This window comes from Zosterops lateralis (assembly GCF_965231275.1).
Source record: "Zosterops lateralis genome assembly, chromosome: 2".
NCBI lineage: Eukaryota > Metazoa > Chordata > Aves > Passeriformes > Zosteropidae > Zosterops > Zosterops lateralis.
In genome coordinates, this window is record NC_139763.1 from 6,540,574 (window position 1) to 6,558,747 (window position 18,174).

The 18,174-nt window shown below is 41.2% G+C and overlaps 1 long non-coding RNA gene across 1 annotated transcript in view; it reads left to right on the top strand.

The window, feature by feature from the left end:
- The window catches only part of LOC310923334, a 183,951-nt gene that overhangs the window by 57,947 nt on the left and 107,830 nt on the right, over window positions 1-18,174 (top strand). The window lies entirely within an intron of this gene.

Here is an 18,174-nt window from a genome sequence, read left to right on the forward strand (position 1 = left end):
CCATTGCTATGGCACACTCTGAACAACTCTGTGACTAATGAAAGTGGGTTCTCACTGCCAAATCATTGCCATTACGTATAAGTTGTTTTTTACCACACAAGTGAAAAAAGAGAAGCAGCTGCAGCTGATATGGTTCCTTGTACTTACACTGAATAGCATACTATAAAAAAATGTATTTTTATTCATTTGAACACAGATTTGTTAATATGGCATTTGATAGCCAAAGGTGTTTGAAAAGCCCGTGTGAAGTTTTCATCAAAGATGTGGCTCCTCATTCCTATTATCATACATTTATAGAAAAATTCAGACAGAGACAGATGAGTTCCTACAGTGATTTAAACAACACCCTAATTGTTGACAGCTAATTCATCTTCTCTTTAGTGTGGACACACGACCTGACCCAAAGCATCTAAGGCTGTCAGGAGAAGAAAATAACTCCTATAGCTTGTGTGTGGCACATATGTTGCCTATGGACTCTGAAACTAGAAACACTGGGAAGATTTGGGGGAAAAAAGAGAGAAAAAGATTATCCCAGGTTTTTGGGGCTCTTAGACAGAGAACTGAGAGAGCTGTTTGCTTTCCAGTGTGTGTCATGCAAAGAGAACTGGTGGATCTGCAAAACACCCATCTCATTAATGCAGTTATTGAGAATCCAGAGTGACTTGGTTTTGTGAAACAGAGACATACCTCTCTCTACATATATAGAAGAAAAGAAGATCTCAGACAGATTGAACACCTCTGGGGACAGGAAAAAGGGGTGAATGGTTGTGTGTGGTGTGGAGAACTTCAACTGCATTTGGAGTCAGACAGCCATGAAAGAAATGCTGTGTCACCTGAAATATATCACATCCTTCTGGAGTGGTGTCCACAAATGTTGGGAAAGATGGGACAGAAAGGACTTATGGATATGATTGTTTGGTAAGAAATACGAAATGTATTTTCTGCAGATGTAAAACTTGTGAGTGAAATAGAAATGAAAGCCAGCTTTGAGATATAGGCATGGGAAGCAAGAAAATGGTGATTAGCTGGAGATGGGTTGAAGGACAAGAAAATAAAAGGACTCAGGAATGTCGCCTTTCCTCTCCACTTGATGCCAAGGCATCAAGGAACAAGTGCATAAGAAAGTAATCTTTAAAGTTTAGAATATAAAATGATGGTAATACAGTAGTTCTCATAGGCTGCATGCAAAGTCTGTAAGTTTTGTATCTTGCACTGGTTGGTCACTGTAAATTAGAATATTCAACACAAAAAGAGATATAATGTTTTGTAACGAGGTGCTCTCTCTCTTGCCCTCTCTTGCTTTTTTCCCCTACTCTCTTGCTTGCTCTCTTCCCCCTGCTCTTACCCTGTTTCTACCCTTAAGTTCTCTTCTACTCTCTCTCTCTTCCCTTTCTATTTTGGGGCTTTGCTTCAGTCAAGGCTGGTGGCTGAAGGCAAAGCCCTTTTTACCCACGACCCTTGTAATAAAACCACGTGTTTCTAGAATATCTCAGGTGTGCAGAGTTCCTTGTCCCTGCCATCCACAGATGCTACTACACACAAATCCCTGGCTTTTTCACTGTGGAGGTTTCAGTGCATGACTCTGAAGCTTTACTAAAGTAAAGTATGACTTGCAACTGAGAAAGCCAAGTGAGAAATGACAGGAGCTTTGGCCACTTGTGCAATTTTATGTAGGAGTAAAGAACACAAGAAGGTACAAGGTGTGAAGGATTTTGCAACACTCTTCTAACAGTTTTTCTCTGCCTACAGAGAAGCTGGTAGAATTAGCAAATGGAAGAGGGAGACTTAATAAAGGGTGAGGGGAGGACAGTGCACAAACACAATTTTTTTCCTTAACTAGTGGAGACACTGGAGTAAGGCAGCAAAGCTGACTGCTAAGAACAGTCTGGTGACGAAAGAAAAGATGCAATTGCAATTAAAGTATCTTGTGATTCTGAGAAAATCGTTTGTGAGAAGTGAATGAACAAAGAGGAAACAACATTCTGTCTGTTTGCTCTCTAGCTTACATTTTGTTGTCACACCAGGCACTCGGGAAATTGGCCAAAAATATCACTTTTAACACTCCAGTTCCAAGGTTGTTCTGTGCAAAAGAGGAAACCTTTGCCTTGTAAAGCACATATTTTACCAAAATGTGCTCTGTGTGTGTGACAGCAATGACAATCCATTTATTTATCCCCATAGAAGGAAAGTTCTGTGTTATATTTAGTTATGTTGTTAGAAAGGAGCACTAGTACTCACAGTTCTTTATTAGTTGTGCATGCTGAGATAGTTGATTTCCTGTTGTTTTAGGAATAGCAAGAATAATTCCCTTGCCAATACTTTTCCCAGCTCACTGTGTGGAGCATGTTAAAACAAATAAAAGATCCACCATGGTATGTCATTGCTGAAAATGTCTCTTAAGCCTCTTGTATTCAGGCTGTATTATCCTGTGTGGAATGATTCCAAAGGGAAAAGTGCTCTTGCTGTCTGAATTGCCCTCTGCTCCTTGGCTCAGTTTAATTTCTGCCAGATAGCCTTTGCTCTGATCATGTGCTCAGGGCACTAGGTAATGCATCAAAGAATCTGTTTGGGAATAGAGTACACAGATTTTCGAGTGTGAAATCCCTTCTGGAGAAGGGTTACTTTATTTTGCCTGGGTTCACTACATTGACTATAGGAATGACAAGAGAAGGGGCACAGCTGAACAAACTCAACCTCAAGCCAGATGCAGATGCCTTTAGCTGAGGGAGAGAAGGACAGAAGATTGTCTGGAACCATCCAGCAGAAGTTTTCCTCCTCAACAGGACGTTGTTAGTTTTTAGGACAACTTCTTCAGCATGGCATTTCTGGTCCCACATAACACACAGAGCATTGGAAATCCTCTGAGCAATTAAAAAAAACCATCACAGCTAAGCCTGACAAACTCTCAGAGATCATGAAGAGGGAGCCCATGGTGCATACATTGGCTGCTCTCTGGTTAAAAGCAAATCATAAAGGTATTTAGAACCTACCAAAACTAATTTCAAACCTCAGCCTTCCCAAACAGTGGTAAGATTAAACCCATAAAATGTCCTGCAATTAAGGTCTCTTTTTGTTTGTGATCATGGTGATCTTCTGTGAGGAGAACTAATGAAATGTTCAGAGAAAATGCTTAAGATCCATTGTGGCAGTATCTGAAAAGGTGAAACATTTTTCAAATACAAACACAATTATGTGAAGTCTCAAGACTAATACTTACTTTAAGGAGATAAAATGCAGCACAGATATTTGCTGTACAAATGAAAGGTTTTGTTTTCATATCTCACTGAATCTTAAGAATTTTTAAGAAGCAGATTAAAAGAAAAATTATTATCCATAAATTTATAGATATAATTGTAATTTGCTTATGATTATCATTACATCAACATAACTGTTAAAATAAATGAGCTCTGATTTGAAATTATGAAACATACTAAGCACAGGTTTGAAAACTGATATTGTGTTCCAAGTCTAAATGGACCTTATAGAAAGCTATTTCAAGAACGGGTATAGTGAAAAAAGATCTTAACACTATGTGAGAAAGCAAATATGTATCTGTCTTGCTCTAAGCCATTGCCATGAAGTAAAGAATCTAGCAAATTTTGGTAATCAATGTCTGATATGAAAATATTCCCTCCTGAATTAAACAGCTCTATTCCTGGATACATTAGTGTCAGAGCAAAACAGTGCCCAATACATACCAAAAATAATGTTTTAATATTGTCTTTAGAATAATAATAAAAAAATGTTTATTTCTCCTCACAGCACAGTCAAATAGGAAACCGTGTAAAGCAACAGGATATGGTATGGGTGCCAATTAGTGAGAAACAGGAACTGAAATCTGTATGACTAAATGTTGTTTATTGAATTATTTGATAAAATATGGTACTACTCCTAGGATTTGATGAGAACTGTAGTTTAATTTTATTCCAAAAAGCTGATTTGGCCCTTTAATAACTCAAAAAATCCCCTCTGATGCCACTTGAAATACAAAGTGTAGATATAGTGTGGTGTGGTATTTGGGTTTTTGAAAATGTGCTTGCAGGACAGATGAGAGGTTGGGCTGGATTCCCCTAAAAGCCCTGTCTCTCAGGAGGTGCAGTGGTCAGGACATTAAGTCTGATTCGGTAATGGGTTAGAGGCAGGTCAGTAGCTGTCAGTACAATGAGTACTGGTGGGGATCTTCCTGTGGATGCTGCCTGGTTTTTGTGTGTGATGCTAGGCCGTGAAATGCAGCCATGGATGTGCTTCCTCTTTCTTCTATTCACAGCAGGACAGGGCTCATGCCAGAAAGTTAAAAAGGAGAAATATTGCATGGCTCATCAGCTGGTGATCAGCTGCCCAGCATCTTCCTCCAGCCCCTGGTGCTCAACTTCTTGCATCACTGATTGCATAAATGTAATATTTTGTAATGTTTTAGTTTTGCCTTTGCTGACCTCTTTACTTCTTTTTTTTCTGGGCACTTGTCTCCAGCTAATATTGCAATGTGGCCTCTTTGTCCTTTTATTGTCACTGATGTTGGTGTGATGTAATGCAGACAAGATTTGGTGGAGCAGCATTCACTGCTGTACCAGTTACAACTCAGAGACAGAGAAGTGGATTTTATTTCTCAGTTTTGTTTGTCAGATCATTGATTACCACTTTATTTTGCAGAAAGGGAGAGAGAAAGAGAGAGGAAGGAAGGAAGGAAGGAAGGAAGGAAGGAAGGAAGGAAGGAAGGAAGGAAGGAAGGAAGGAAGGAAGGAAGGAAGGAAAGAAAGAAAGAAAGAAAGAAAGAAAGAAAGAAAGAAAGAAAGAAAGAAAGAAAGAAAGAAAGAAAGAAAGAAAGAAAGAAAGAAAGAAAGAAAGAAAGAAAGAAAGAAAGAAAGAAAGAGAATCTACCTCATAGAGCTATAGGAGCTCTTGTGACAGGTGAAGGCAATAATGTGATCTTTGTCTAGACACATTCCAGAGATAGCACACTCTGATTTTTATTTCTGAAGGGGAAATTTCAAAGACTCTGCTCTTTTGTATGAAAAGAAGTCCTGATCTGCTATAATTTGATGATATTTGAGTTTTTATCTTTAATGAGGCAGAAATCATTTTTCCTGGGGTAAAGAAGGATGTGAAGGGTGTCAGCTGCTCAGCCAACACTGCCCATTCTGATGTTCCTTCCCTGAAATACTCCAGAAAGCAATGAAAAAGAGATGAATATTGCCATTCATTCATTCTACACACATTTGGATGACCATGCTGCACTGTGAAGTGAACATTGACCCCTGACTTTGTGACAGATGAGGGGACCTTGCCCCAGAGAATGCTGGACACTCCTGTTCTGCCATCTGGCTCCAGCCCTTCAGCTTCCCCAGGCATCAGCACTTCTGGGACCTGCTCCTGGGTTGGTTTCAGCCACAACATTCCCTTTGCTGCAAAGAACAAAGGAAAAAAAAACCCAGTTTGCTTTCTGAGCATGCTGCACTAGAATGATAAGAAAGCTGGCTGGCCCCCAAGGCTGACAGACATCCCTGTCACCTCCACCCAGGCTCCCTTCAGACTTCACCCTTCTGATCCCACAGGCAGTAACAGAGGAAAGAGCAGCTGGAGACTCCAGCATATTTGCTCCCACAGGCACCTCACTCACCTCCTGTCCTGTTTGGGATCTGTGTTTGTTCTGGTGACTTGGCAGAGGCTGAAGGACAATTTTATCTGCTATTTTAACTCTTCTAAGCCACCAGTCAAAGGGCCCTGAGCTCTTCAGCAAGTGCTTGGCTAGAGCATCAGCTCCAGAAAGCTCTCCAGATTTAACATACAACCCCAAGATAAGATAACATCCACATGGATCTGTTATGTCAGTCAGTGACTCATTTCCAGAGCTCGTTGTTCTTACTCTTAACAACTTGTTCTTCACTCTCCCATGGCAGCAGCCTGGATTTGCTTCCAGTCTCTGGTTTCCCTTCTCATTTCTGTGCTGGAGTGAAGAGCCTTGCTAGAGTGACTAGCTCCTCTCTCCTCTCCCTCAGCCAGCCCTTTGATGGGCTTTGTGCTACAGCATTGCAGTGAAATGCATTTCTGGTTTTTGTGAACATTGCCCTTTCATTGCATTTCTTGCTTTTCTGCAGCTTGAGGAATTATTGACATGCCCTGCTGTCCTTCACCTGCACAGCAGTGCAGCCAAGGGTGGAATAGAACCCAAATTCAAGGCAGTTCAGTGAACGAGTCAGTACAACAGGACTGATGTGCTTTAAACATGCAGAATCAGGACCTTTGCCTCTACTCCATCAGAGAAGCAACATATCAGACAAATTTAAAGTCTATAAACACTTGTGTCTGTTCTTAGCAGGGCACTGAAAGTGCTGTCTTCACTGCACTGTAACAGACTGGCTCTTCCCAAAATGCTAAGCGGAAAATGGAAAAAGAAGAACAGAAAGGCAGGCAGACATACAAAATCTTGGCAACCCCACTTTCAGCACCAGATGACTTACATAAATAAGCCCAAATTAAGCTCTGAGTTAAATGTTGTAGAAACTGATTTTGTGAGAAGGGCAGGCAGAGTTCAGCTTTTCCCCCATCGTCTTTATAGTTTTGCTGTGCCTCAGGAAAAACAGGTCCCCAGTTTTGTTATTTTAAAAGTGCAAATAATTTGCTCTTGAGATGAGTAGACAATTTTTTAAAAGAGTCTTAAGTACATACATTCAAAACGTTTTTGGTTATACAAGAAGTTAGTTAGCTAATTAGTTAGTTAGTTAGCTAGTTAGTTAGTTAGTTAGCTAGTTAGTTAGTTTGGGGTTTTTTAAAGTGTGCTAAGTCATGCTCCAAGTGGAAACAAGGAAATGTTGCCCTTGTAAAGACAAATATTTTTTTCATCATTGAAAGCACTGGGTGACTGTTCAGCCTTTGAGGTCTGGGATTGCTGAGAGATGTTTTAAGATGCTATTCTGAATGTTTAAGAGATTACAGACTTAGTTTTCCACAGCACTTGTTAAGGTTTCTCTGTAGAGTGAACAAGTTGTAATCCCTTTCATTTTCCTCTTTGAGTGTGTTTATATCAGCACGATCTGTCTGAGTCTGCTATTCTGCAACAAATTGGATTATCAGGCTGTCTGCTCCTGCTGTACCCCAGCTGGGGGGCAGAAATGTGCATTTCTCTTCCCCTCATGAGCACCTTTGTGTGTATTTGGCACACAGCAAGACCACGAGTGAAGGACTGCTGATGGATGTGCAGCTGTGTCCCTCCTCCATCCTCCCTCTCAAATCCTCAGGAGAATTTTTAGGGGCAAAAAAGCTGCTGAGCAATGTTTGGACCTTTTCTGAGTGGCTGTTTTAGGGACTGACTCGTCTCAGTGGTGGTTGTTTCCCTTGTTCCAATCAGTTTTATTTAATGTCCCAAAGTAGGTCACCTCAGAGTTTATGCTGTCACTGGTCTCCCTCAAGAGTTGTTTGTCTAATGTCTGTTGTTAGGATTTAGTGTGTTTTGACTGTGGGAGATGAAACAACATTTCGGACTTTTGTGGACTTTTTGTGGACTTTTAGGGGGGACTTTGCAAGGCAATTTATCTATGAACTAAAGAAAGTTTGGGATTATTTTTCTTGCCCTAGTGGTTTTCACTCCCACTCCTCCCACTCAGTGTATAATACATCAACCTTGATAGAAAGGAGCATTGCCCTTACAGCTCATTAGATTAGACTGCTCTAGAGGAAGTACTGGGGTTTTAAAGTTTTATGGGTGTTTGGTTTTTGTTTGTTTGTTCGTGTGCGGGTGGTGTGTGTTGGTTTTTTTTTTTTTTTTTCTTTCTTTCTTTTCTTTTAAAATGGACCAGATTGGGCATTCACTTAATTTTAGGGGAGGGAAGGAATCCCAGTTCTCTTGCATGCTACTCACCTATCTACACAGCAGATGCAATCCATACTGTGCTCTGCTCTGCTTTCAGAATATTGGGACCATGATGAAGTCACTTTTAATATTCACATGTGCCATGGATCCACAAGAAATGTAAGATGACATTGTTAAAAAGCTGGATCTTTCCCTTGAGCATTTCATTTTTGAGAACTTCTATCCATGAGCACAGGAGGTTAGAAAAGAAAGCCATGGGAACGAAAACCATGTTGAATAAATACAATGGCAGGACAACACACATCACTGAGGCAACTCAAAATTCAGCAGACATTTGTCTTCTACTTCGCTCTCTGTATTCCATACAGAGATTTTCACCCAGATTCCAATCTGATGGAATGAAAAATGTGAGTACATGTGAGATAAGAGGGCTCAGTTTCCCTCTTCTTGCTGTTTTCCCCACCCAAACACCTGTTTTTCCATGCAGGGCCATGCAGGGTTTTTTTCCTGGAATCACAACTGGAAGGGTCTCAGTGGAGCATGCACACAGAGCCTCTTCCTGTGCCTGCACAGGCCTGCCCACCCACACAGCCACAAAAGCAGAACAAGTGTGAGAAGAGACAGAAATGGTGAAGCAGCTACTCAGTGACACAATGGAAAATGTTGTACGGAGTGCAGAGCACTTCTACATCAGCACAGCCAGGAGTTGCAGGGATGTGTGAAAGTGTAAGAGTGCCTAAATCATCCATGATGATGGAGGGCATCCCTTCCTCATGGGAATGTTGCTAGCAGTGGAAATCATGTAAGAGTATTTGGGATAATTCTGTCCCTGAAATTGGGAGGGGGCGGGGGGGGAATTTAATTTAAATCTGCTATTTGGCCCCACAGTTCCAGATATACCTCTGATATTACAAATGTTTTCAACTTTACTATCTTCTTGGGATTAATCAAGCCTATTCATTTCTAAATAAGATTCCTTGCCTTTTTTCCCCCAGCCAGTATCAGACTCCAGTGAGTTATTTGGATTGTTTATGTCCTCATGGCTCCTAAATATATTTGTTCCCGTATTACCCCCCAACAGAGTGTTTTAATTGTTTCTGAGAATCTTATCTTTTGGTTCATGCCTATGGCTTTGTGTGGAGCCAGTCCAGCATGGTCTTGCACGACCAGAAGGCATCCATTTGGCATTCTTCTAATTCCCATAAGGAATGGATTCATGGAAGGATCAAAATATTTGGAAAGCCATTAAAAGGAAAGCAAGCCCTGCAGGGGGGCGGGGGGGGGGACATCCCCTGCTCTAGTACCACAGGCCTGGCCATTTTCTGAGTCATATTTTGTAGAAAATGTCTAAAAAGCATGTCCTAATGTTGCTGTAGTGATTGGTGGTGTTTCACTGGGGCTGTGCTGAGGTCCAGCTGTTGAGCACAGGGTTGTCTGCATGGCTGGGCTGCCTCTGATGCAGTGCTCAAAGTCTGGCAGGATTTTTATTCTGCTGAGGGGGAGAGAGGTCTGTGAGGCTGGTCACACACATACCTCAGTGACAGGCTTTGCCAAAAGGTGATGGACTTTGAGCCGGGGTTGTGGCCATAAGGTAAGTTAGTCTGGAGCCAACATCAAGAAGCAGCAGCAGAACTCAGTCTCCTCCCAGCTGGCAGTGGTGCTTGCTTTGAGAGTGTTTTTTTATGGCCTTTTCTCAAGTGCTGAAAGCAATTATCTCTAATAATTACCCAGTAAAATAATAGTGTAGCTGTAATTCAATGTGATTGCTTTGGTACTGTGTCTGCTTCTCATCTGTTGCCAGACTGGATGTGAATTGAGGTTACCCAGAACAAAACAGTAACATACAGATGGAATTGTACCAGTTACCTTGACTTTATTTTCTGTTTTCCTGACAGCTCTCAGGAGATTATATTTTTTGATTATTATCCCGTTTCTATTCAGATGTGAAAAAACTTCAATTACACCATTAGAAGCAAGATAAAACACTTTCAACTATGTTTACAGGGTGGACTTGTGGACTAAGAAATCCTGATCTTTTCTCAGATTCACAATCCTGTAAGGTTTTCTCAAAATGACACACATTTTGCTATTCTAAACTATAAATAATCATTGTTTTGGTAAGCTTTAGAAAAGGTTAAAGAGAAATATTATTTTTATATGTTTATGTAAAAGATCTGATGGATACTAATGGAGGTTTCCACCCTCCAGGCAAGTAGGTTCAACAAGGGATTTACAGAATCAAGAATTCAGTGTTCCACAAAGTCACCACAAAGGTCAGCATAAACAGTCTCTGAGTAGCTAATGAAATAACATAAAACCAATCTCATCCTCATGTCAAATAAAGACAATAATGTGGTTGTGGGAGGAAAAAAAAAAGTTTGTTTTTTTTTTATGCATCGTGGAAGAAATATGAATAAGGAAAGCTGCAGTTTAGATCTGAATCAAGATCACGAAGAGTCAACAAGATCTTATTTGCATAAGTGAAATCTAAATCAGGGCTTAATAGGAAAATGATACAGAAATCTCATTAATTTTGGACAGTCCCTGACCTGACAGACAGCCTGTTTTAGTCACTTTACATATCTACTATGTATTTGCAAATGTTAATTGAGCAGCTGTTGTAGCACTGGAGAGATTATTGGTCCAAGCCAGGGAAGAATTTGTTAGATCAATATTTTAAGCCTGCCAGCACACAGTGTTATCAAAACTCTATTGTATTAAGAATGTTTACTATCCTTTTAAAAGGATTTTAAAAGAATGTTTTCATAGTCACTGTGGTAGAAGTAGGCACTGAAACTTAGTCATAGTTGTGCCCAAACAAACACTATCTCCTTGTGATTTAGCTACACAAAAATGTGACCTTATTGTCTTAAATCAGCTTTAAAGAATTAAAATAAACATATTTTATTTATCAAGGCAAGAGTTCAAAATCGTTTATTAGGATTTTCATTGCAAACCAAGTTTCAGGCAGTGTTTATGTGATAATATCATTCATTATGAGATGCAGTTAGGGGAAGAGACTTGCTTTCAAAAAACTCCCGTAAATTCTGGGAATGCAGGAAATATAAGGCAGTTTTGTCTAGAATATAATTAATATCTCTTCCAGCTCAAGAAATATCTTTGGTTCTTTCAGCCTGAGGACAATACTATGAAGTTGCAGACAAGGTGAGGAAAATTTTAAAAGTCCCAAGCCAAGTCCACTGATCAACCAGAGATTCAGATATTAATATGGTTCTAAAGTACCTGCAGATAACAAGATAGAGTTTATTCTTCAATAGTAACCTAAGAGGATGATGCAAATAACTGGCTGTTTCACCAGAAAAAGTAGGGCCAGAAATGAAAACTCTTGATCCTACATACACTCCCTGGCTGGTCACCTTTGGGCAGATGATGTGTCATTTCCTGTGATTATCCAGTTCTGGATATTCTCTGTGTGATAACTCTGTATGGTCAAGGCTTTTGTCTTTTAAAAGAGAAAAATACACAGTTGTGTGCAACTCTTAGGCTACAGTGCCAGCCAGGTTTTCATATCATGAGGGGCATTAGACATAATCTTATTGTGGGCTGGATAGGACAGTTCCCTTCTCTGGTGAAGAGATTTCTGCTGAGGCCAACACGAGAACATGGCTCTCATGCTTTCTAAGAATCAGCATCCCAACTCTGTGAGGATGGGCTTCTCCAACAAATAATCATGTAATACCAGTGATAAATCTGTAGTGCTTTAAATTGTGTGGATGGTTTATAGTTCTTTGAATATCAGATACAGAGTTATTTCTGGTATTGAAGAACTATCATTAGGAACATCTATTTCTCATAAAAGCATTGAAATTCTTGAAGACACAGGTGGTGGAAAGTGATGAACACACAGCGTACTGAAATCTGAGTGTAGTCACTTTATTAGTTCATATTTGTGCACCAAAACTAGAAACAGAGTCAGAAGCTTGTGGCATGCACAGACTCTGTGGTTGTCTTTGTGTTGTTCTAAAGTCACTTAGCATTAATCCATAACAGACTTAGGCCAAGAACTTTGTCTGAATCTTCCCACAGCCAAAGATATTCAGATAGGAATGCCAATGTAATATGTGATTAATTTGTGTGAGATGGATTCCAGGCTTCCATCATCAACCATTTATTTTGTCTCTAATCCTTGCAGGTCCTTTGCTTCAAACTCTGGGTAAATTCAACCTGAGACCCTCCCTTCATTTTTAATCTGAGGAGTGGTTGATGTTTTGGCTGAAGAGACACCACAAAGGCTGCTGCCTCCACCTAGCCCAGGAGATGAGAGGCTTAAAGAGCAGGAAAATAAACTGGGGCAGCCTTTAAGAAAAAGGAAACATTGTCACTCTGATGAACAAAATGTACTTCATTCAGGAAGGACTTAGACTCCAAAGTATGAGTGTGAGTAATAAGGGAAAGCAGTGGCTTTTCTGAGAACTTTCAAGGACTTTAAAGAGGCAAGAAACTGCTTGTTGTTGCCCATTAAATCAAGATTATCCACACAGAACCACAGGACTGACCCCCCAACAGTACCAGGAGCTGGTGGACACTCCAGGCCATGGGGAGGAGGAGGGAGAGGCAGGAAGGGCAATGGGTGCACAAAGCCTCACCGGCCCAAGCTCATGAAAAGAGGCTCCCAAATTCTCCCCTTCAAGTAAGAAAGAATGTGGCATTAGAAGTTGTTTGAGGGGGAATATGCTGCTTCTAACATCTATGAAGATTTCTGTAGGCTCAGCTTAATGATGTGTATTGGAGAGAAGATGCTGGGGAACACTCAGGGTGATCACAAGGCCACATGGAGCAGCCACTTCCACCAAGTTTATTTCAGACCCTGGGTTGGATGAGATCCAGGAACAGGCTGAAGGGAATACCCTCTCTTGAACTCTGGTGGTGTCTACAGGCACACCAAAAAAAAAAAAAAAAGGACTCACACAAATCCAAACACAAAAAATAATGCACCAGCTAAAAATTTGTGTGGGACTAATCAAATCTGTACAGAAGTCACTCAAGAGTCACACTGAAAATAACGTAAGGGAGAGAGGACACTGTGCACTGTGGCTTTGGAGTTGTTCCCACAGTTGTTGGTTGTTGCTAACCCCAAACCAAGTTGTCTGTGGCCAACTACCACATTCAGTCATTTCTTGGACACAAAACCACTTGTAAAACACTTGTAAAGCACTTATTCCTTGTATCTCAATCTAAATCTTTACCCTCTTGTAATTACAACAACAACAACAAAAAGGAAAAGGACAAGTAGAAGGATCATCCGAAAAAAAAATTTCCATTACCTAGAGCCCCAGACTTTGAATTGCTGTGCCACAGAAATGCACAGGGTTTATACCACGGAGCTGTTATTGGCACTGGCAGGGAATTGATACAGTCAGACACTGAATTGCACAATGTTTACACAGCTTTTGTATAGATAAGGGTTTTTACAGCAGGCATAATTTAAAAATAGTCCAACAGAATCATTTATGTTGTATTGATTTGCATTAATGTGAGAGAAAATATTCAGTAGTTCCTGATGGGAAATGTAAGTTCCTGGAATGGAGAAAGTTGCAGTGGGTCTTGTATATCATTAAATCATGAATATTCTTAGAAACTCTTTTATTCAAGCACTGAAATTCTTTTATTTCTCTATACTGCAGATATAAATCACAGTCCCAAATTTTATTTATTTCTAAACAAAAATTGGCATGCACAGAATCAGTTTACTGCCCCCTGAGGATGCATACTCAATAAAGAGGGTTTTTTTTTTCTAGGAGTAAACTCCAAAAATTCTGGGCCAACAATGCTTGTGTACTTGCTTTTCCCGTAAGAACCAAAAGTCTGTGCATCATACGAATTCACAGAAAAGCACAGCAGAGAACTAGGATGAAAAAAATGTTCTCCATGTTTCTCAAAAAAAAAAAAAAAAAAAAAAAAAAAAAAAAAAAAAAAAATCATTTGCTTGGTTTTGGTCATTTTAAGGAAACTGGAAAGCAACATGATTTAAAAATTCAGGGCTAACAAACTCTATTAGAAATACTATATTGCAGGAGAACCTGAATATCTTTTGCTAAATAGTTTTGTAATTAAAAAAAAAATCTTTTTGATTTCTTGTCAAGTTTTTTAGGCTAACTGTCAGGCATAAGAAGGGGGACAGCTCTGTGTGCTTACCACAGGATAGCAAGAGCAAGATCTACTTCTAACGCCTGTGCTATTTCCTCATCACAGCCAGCAGGACAGGATTTGCTGAGTTAATTCCTGATTTCATGGTGTGTTTGTTTGCTGACCCTAAGGCTTGTCAGGTGTGCTCACCTTTCAAAAGGGAAAGGACAGTGGTTTGGGCCCTCAGGCAGGCAGATATTTGCAGGATGATTCTGCTCTGAATTAAAAGATCACTTTGCGTAATCGCCCAAGTCCTTGAAGTTATCCACTGAGGAAAATAAAATGTGCTTATTTGTCGTGAGCTTTTGGTTTTGATTTCCCAGGGGGACAGGTCTGGAGTGGTGCTTGCCGTGTGTTATAAATGCAACGGCAAAAATTGGATTAACAAAGAAACAATTTATTAATAAAACAATCCCAATCACTGATAAAAAGAGAAAAACACAAATAGGATTCACAGCGCAGCGCTGGGTGGATGGGGGGACCGCACTCTAAGGCACGGTTTTCCCAAATCCACACGGAGCAGGTCGCAGCTCGGGGTTTTATAGGGGTTTTCATGTCCCGAGGCGGAACAGGTGCCCAGGATAGTCCAAATAGTCCAAATAATTTTCAGATGGGCTTCCCGGATTTGTCGAATTTTGCAGATAGTATTCCAGGAAGGTCCTTTTCACATGTGGATGGAGCTCGCCGGCCCATGGTTATTTTGAGGCATTGAAGACTGTAGTCTAAATAGATAGTGCTGAGATAATGTAGCTAGGACTTCCCTTTTGCTAACAGAAGCCAGACTGAAGGAACTGATAAGGAATTGATAAATCATGAGAACTGTCAAACTAGAGCTTCTGCATCCTGAATAATCAATAGACCCTATGAACACAATACAATCATAAATCAAACAGTCCTGGGAAAAACAGGATTTAGCTGTCACAAACACTAAAGGTTAAAAAGTCAGAGCTGAGGAAGACAATCTTACTTCATCATTTTGGGACCCCACCCCATTAAAAAGACCACCGACCCATTTCAAAGAACAAACTACGCATGCTTGATGGCTTTTTGGGCTAATTACCATACGAAGCGGGGAATGGGAGGTATCAGAGCTATGAATATGCATTTGTAGTTTGTGTATTCAATACTCCTGAAGATAAAAGACCCTGTGATGATCTGTAAATTGCGCGTGTGTTTCTGGGAGCTGTCCCGCACGCTGCCCGGCGTCGTAATAAACATACACTTTCTAACTTTAAACTGTTAGAGAGTCTTTGTCCGTCATAGTTGGATATTGGTATTAGATCAATGTCCATAATTTTTTTAATAAATCAATTTCAATGTGTATTCCTCAGCGGAGAATTCTCTTTTCGTTTGGAGAGGAATTTCTCTGTCTGGGTGCGATGCTGATTCTTATCTGGGTTGGCCAGTGTCTTTGTTCCTTCTGATGGCCCTTGTCCCGTTCTTTTGTCCCAGGACTGAGGACGGTGGAAACCTGGCTGGGGAAAAGTTTCTACGGACTATACCCTTTTCACATTTTATATTAACACCAATCTAACATATCTTGCTATATTCTTTTATCACGAATTTTTACCCAATGTCACATTTATCACATGTGGGTGTTGCATCACTGCTTGGCAGCAGGGCTGAAATCGCTCCTTGCCTGCAGGCAGCCTTGCTCTTCCTTCCTTAAAGAAATGATTCACCCAACACGCAAATGTTCCTTTGTCACCCCAGCTCCTCGTGGCCTGGGAAGCTCATGAAACTGTTCCCTGGGCTCTGTGTCCTTGGAGCAGATGAAACTGTAGGTAATGACTGCAGAAATAATGGTTTTACATGCTTGTTGGGGGTTAGGTTTGCTCCTTTTTTACTTTAAAGAGTTTTTTCCCCATAAGTTACCAAGGAGACTAAGTGTTGGATACTTAAGAGTACTTGACCAAAACAAAGAGATGGCCTTGATAACAAGCCAGCTGTTAAAAAACCAGGTGGGGTATTGTTTCTTATCTCTGCTCAGTCTTCCACTACTCCCATGGGAATGTTTTCTGTTAACGCACCATCAAAGCTCACCAATGGCATGACACATTTCATCATCCTATTGTGAGATGCTCTACCAGGGAGCAGAAAGCAAACCATTTCCACCTAGACGAAAAGGAGCCACAAGTGTCACCAGGCACTCTGGTGTTCCTATGAGACTCCCAAAAGAAGACCAGACCCACTTCAGGACTCCTGGGTCCACAAGACCATCTCTGCTTCCATCAGGACACATCTGCCACTCCAGGAGGGCTGACTTTGGACTGTTTCCAATGCCCTGACCAACAGGACATCAGATTGCATTTCTGACCCTGTCAGGTTTTTTTTTTTTTGTTTTTTGTTTTTTTTTTTTTTTTTTTTTTTGTTTTTTTTTTTTCTGGGATTCCTTGTTTGTTTGTTTGCTTATTCTTTTGTACTACAACATTTGTATTTTTTAATATCCCTAGTAAAGAACTGCTATACCTATTCCCAAAATCTTTGCCTGACAGCATTTTAATTGCAAATTTATAATAATTTGAAAAGAGGGAGCGGGGCGAGGGGGGGCTTACTTTCTGTGGGGGTGCTGGAATGGTATCATAAGTTTCTTAGTTGTAGGTTTGATGTGATTTGGACTTTAACCCTAGCCAGGTAAAGTCCCTGTCTTGGATTGTGCTTATCAGAGGTTGATAAGAGTTGCCAAGACAACTCTAATCCTCTGCCCTGGGTTTTGATCATCCTATTGTATTTTCCCCCATCCCATTGTATTTTTCCCCCACATGTCCAGCATACCCCAGACCCCAAAACCTTCAGGAGAGGTGTCTGACAGGGATTGGTGGGTCTCACAAGACCACATCCCAAATTCACCTGATTTGTTAATGTTGTGTATTGCATTTTGACCTTACCCACCTGGCTTTGTGTGATTGGTCTTGTAACTTGTATCCACCCCTGAGATTTTGGGGGAACAAAAACCCCCTGTAACCGAGGCTGGGGGTCACTCCCCAGAGGCACAGGCCTGGAACCAGGGGCTGCCCCTGAGTTACCCGAATAAAACCTTTCTCCCTGAGCCTCTGGAGTGTCCCCTCTTTCGAACCACGGCCGAGACAGCTAAGGCAAAGGTGCTGCGGAGCCAAAGACCCACGCAAAGGTACTGTTGGGCGTATCACAGCTAGCAGGGTGGCCCAGCTGACGCTGAGCTGACCTGAGAGACAGATATGCGAAGCAACACTTTCCAAAAGAAACTCCAATCTTCCTTGGCAGATACCTGTCTATTCAAACCAAGACAATGCTGCAGACACACCCAGCCACTACTTCACTCTGGAAGTTGTAATTTTCTGAGTCCCACACTTCATCCTGCACAGGGTGCTGCTCACACGTCACACCTGCCCACAGACCAAACCCTGCTCTACAGGGTGAGCATCTTCCATCCAAGTGGAGGATTTGTTGCCCAAAGGTGGGCAGTGGTGCCAGGAGAGATGACCATGGGCATCTAAAGGGTGCAGTGTGGAACTACAGGAAGTTTGGAGCCACCTGGGGACCAAGGTGCCTCCAATGGCAAGAAAGTGTCCTGGCAGTCGACTCACCCTCCTCATTTCCAGCTGTGAAAATGGCCTTCTCTGACAGTAGCACGATCCTCCTCATTGTGGAGAGGAACCCTCCAGACAGGCTGCTGGCCCTGGATAACAGAACATTTAAATGTTGTGTTAATTGAAACTGATGTTTCTTGGGCTTGGGACTCTGTGTTAAAGCTCTGAGCAGCACATTTGTGTGGGTGAGAGGAGAACAGAAAGGTTGTATGATTCCTGTTAGCTTCATCTTCCTATTGCTCAAGAGCAAAATCGTCTAGGAAAAAAAAAAAAATCCTCTGACCCAAAACTTAGAGCATTCTCAGTGAGGACAGAAAGATTCTTGTCCACAGTGTGGGGCTGTGGGAGGAGACATTTGCAGACTATTACCTTCATTTCTGGGAACAAGCATAGGAAGAGTTGATGTTCAGGAAAAAAAAGATCCTTCTCACACTCTCCTTTAATCCACTGAAACTTTATTCTGCAGCTGGTGGAGCTCGGCTTCCCCCTCCTGGGGACGGGATGGATGGGCAGGAGCAGGCAGGGGATTTTCCTTCTATCGCTGCTCAAGTGTGGAATTTTTTTAACTACTGACTCTGGATACCTCTGGCTTTGTGTTCTTAAGGAACTTGTGAAGGACAAGGTGATTTGGAAATCAAGCCTGTTGAAGCA